The following is a 3,696-nucleotide window of genomic DNA, read 5'->3' on the forward strand; positions in this document are numbered from 1 at the left end:
CCTGAACTCCTGATCCTTTATACCTGCCTCTGCTTTTTCTTTTTCCCTTAGCAGCTATAATCCTCCCACATAAAGGATAACTTGCCCAATTATTATCTTTTTTGTATAATGGGCATCTCCCTGGTTAGCATGTGAGCTCTACCCAGGTCTCTACCTGTTTTGCTCATGACTCTGTTTCCCCAGGGTCTGGACCGTGCCTGGAACCAGTAGGTGCTTGGTGCATATGTGTCGAATGAGTGAGTGAGGTCAGGATGGAGAGTCAGAATGGTAGGTGGAGTGGGGAAAGAGAGTAAGGAAGGAGAGAAGAGGGAGGAAAGAAGAGGGAGGGGAAGAGGAGGGGGAGACAGAGGGGAGGATGGGGAGGAAGGCAGAGCAGTGGGAGGGAGAGAGCCCAGCAGCTGGGAGGCTCCCATGGTACCCAGCATCCTGGAGTCCAGCCCTCAGAGCGGCCAGTCCTGAGAGGGATGGCATGAGAAGCGCCCAGCAAGGTAGGACCCTGGGCCAGGCGTCCCAGATCAGCGAAGTTCCCAAATCTGGAAGCAGGCTGCCCTGGACTTCCGGGAACTCAGAAGGCTTGGACCTCAGTGGAGCTCTGGCTGGGCTGTAGTTGCACAAGCTGTTCCTCCCACACATCACGTCTGGGAAACACCTGGGCCTGCCAGATTCTGCCGAAATCCTGGGAGGGATGGAGAGAGGCAGGCTGCCATGATGGTGCACCCTGCTCTGCCTCTGGAGAGAGCTGTGGGACCTCTGGGCCGGGAGGAGGGGAGGCTGCTGGATGCCCATAATCCTGTCCATCCAGCTGAAGATGCGTCCACTGGCTTCCTCCATCACTCATACCCTGTCCCCGGAGAAAAACAGATGAAAAGAGCCAGGGAGAGGAGGAGAGAGACTTCCTTGTTCCCAGGACTATCCTCTCTCCCAGGGAAGCAAGACAGGAGTGGTCTCATTTTCCAGAGAGGGAAACAGGCCTGGAAAGAGCAGTTTCCTGACTCAGACTAGTGCCTCCCAGGCCGGTTTTCAGGCCCTGGTCTGTGATGAAGGCCAGCCAGGAACTCAAGGTGGACCCCAGAACTCCAGCAGCGGTGCAGGGGAGGCACAGAGCCAGAGCATGCGTGCAAGGGAAACCTGGGTCCTGCAGCGTCTCCTGTGTGCTCAGAAGGGATGCACTGCAGGGGCCAGAGGCCAGGCATCCTCTTCAGCACACAGGAGAGCAGGTCCCAGATGCCTCCTCCCTCAGACCCGGGGGTCCCGACCCCCCCTCCCTCAGACCCAGGGGGCAGCAGAGCTACGTAGGTAAAAAAGTCACTAAGGGAGGAGGGGCCGGGGGTCCGGACCCCTGGGTCTGAGGGAGGAGGGGCTGGGGGCCTAGATCACTGGGTCTGAGGGAGGAGGGGCCGGGGGGGCTGGACTCCTGGGTCTGAGGGAGGAGGGGCCGGGGGCCCGGACCCCTGGGTCTGAGGGAGGAGGGGCCGCGGGCCTGACTCCTGGGTCTGAGGGAGGGGGGGTCGGGACCCCCGGGTCTGAGGGAGGAGGCATCTGGGACCTGCTCTCCTGTGTGCTGAAGAGGATGCCTGGCCTCTGGCCCCTGCAATGCATCCCTTCTGAGCACACAGGAGACGCTGCAGGACCCAGGTTTCCCTTGCACGCATGCTCTGGCTCTGTGCCTCCCCTGCACCGCTGCTGGAGTTCTGGGGTCCATCTTGAGTCCCAGGCCGGCCTTCACCCCAGACCAGAGCCTGAGGCACCTCCCTGGGAGCCACACAGGTCTGAGTCAGAAGGCGGACATGAGGATGGAGTGCCCGGAGCGACAGGGAGGAGCCGGTTACTTACATGTTCTTGGCAAGGGACCAGGACTTTTTTTTTTTCCTTTCTTGTTTTTTTTTTTTTCTCTTTAATTGGATTTATTGAGGTGACATTGGTTAATAAAACCATACAGGTTTCAAGTGCACAACTCTATAACACATCATCTACACATGGCATTGTGAGCTCACCACTGTCATATTCTCCTGAGCCTCTATTTGTCATCTGTGAAATGGAACTGTTTCAAATGCCCCTCACCGGGGAGCTGTTCAAATCAGGAGACAGTGCCTGGCACCCTGGATTTTTGTTGAGTGTTAGCTGTTCCTCAACCAGCAGCAATTCAGGGTCCCCATGACTGACTCCAGTGGCAAAAGGGGGACCCTTCACACACACACACACACCCCCGGCTACCTTAGCTCTGGTTTAGGGGAGTCAGCCAGGTTGGGGCTGGGAGGAGCTCTGGAGTCAGATGCTCCTGGGTTCCACGGCTGGTGGCCTCAGGCAGCCCACCTCCCTGCCTCGGTGTAGCTTCTCCCTCCTTCTGCGGGCCAGGAGGGCCGATCACCCATAGCGTGATGCCTGGACCCCGGCTCCCTCCTGTCACAGGGTGGGGTGAAAAGACCCTCCCACCCCCGGCCATTTCTATGAGCTTGGCACAGCAGGAAGCTCGGAAAAGTCTGGGGAGCAGACAGACTGTGCGGCATAGATGGTGTGCCATGAGGGGGCGCCCCTGCGGGCTCCCCAGAGAGGAAGTCAGAGGCGGAGGCTGGAGGCCCCTCCTGCGGCCGGTGCTGGAGGCGCCGCAGCCCGGTGGCCGGACCCCGAGGAGGTGAGAAGAGAAATTGAGTGCTGCCACCGTCTTCTGTCTGTCTATTGCCAGCACCGGGCTGTGGGTTTCAACCCAGGTCTCCTCCTGGCCGACACCCCCCTGATCCCTGCGATGAGGCCCGCTTTCCGAATGCCGAACTTGGGGATCAGAGAGACCAAGGAAGGCGCCCGAGAGCACACAGCTAGAAACTGGCTCCACCCTCTGCCCTGGTCATCAAACCCAAGTGTTCAGAGCACCAGTCACCTGGGTGCATTTGCTAAAGATACAGGTTACTGGGCCCCACTCCCATGTATTCGGGTTCACTAAGACCAGGGCCCCAGAAACAGTGACTTAAATAGGTCAGAGTTGGCACCATATGAAATTGCCATTTTTACAGGTCAAGACTGGCCAACTATCGGCGATTTCATTTGGTTCGACTTAAAATTGAACACAGAGAAATTCAGACCCACGTGTCAAGCAAATCAATCTCTCTCTCCCTGTCTCCAATGTTTACTGAACACACGGAACACGGCCCATGTCATAACTGTCCGATCAGCCACCGTTCGCAAGGGTAGCACACCCGCGTGACCAGCACCCGCATCAAGAAGCAGGACATCCCCAACCGCCCCCTTCCAGCCCTCTTGTTCGCAAGGGTAGCACACCCGCGTGACCAGCACCCGCATCAAGAAGCAGGACATCCCCAACCGCCCCCTTCCAGCCCTCTTCCAACCCCCTACACGCGCACGCACGCGCACGCACACGCACGCGCACCGCACGCACACGCGCACGCACGCACGCACACGGATCAGCGCTGCTCTCGCTCCAGGCGGCATAGGCGGCGGCGCCCCGGTTCCCACGCGTCCTGCAGACGGCCCCGCACAGCACGTCCCCTGGCGCCCGGCTGCGTTCGCACGTTACGTCCGTGAGCGTCCTCCGCAGCCGTGCGTGTGGCCGCCGATCGCTCCTTCTCTTTCCCGCAGGAGCGCTTCGCCGTGTGATCATCGTCCGTCCCCCTTCTGTGCGCAGACACGGCCCCTACCGGAGGGCTTGTTAAGACGCCGTTTCCAAGCGGGAAGACAGAGGCT

The sequence above is a fragment of the Furipterus horrens genome, unplaced genomic scaffold (assembly GCF_987537825.1).
Source record: "Furipterus horrens unplaced genomic scaffold, mFurHor1.1.pri manual_scaffold_13, whole genome shotgun sequence".
In the NCBI taxonomy this organism is placed as follows: domain Eukaryota; kingdom Metazoa; phylum Chordata; class Mammalia; order Chiroptera; family Furipteridae; genus Furipterus; species Furipterus horrens.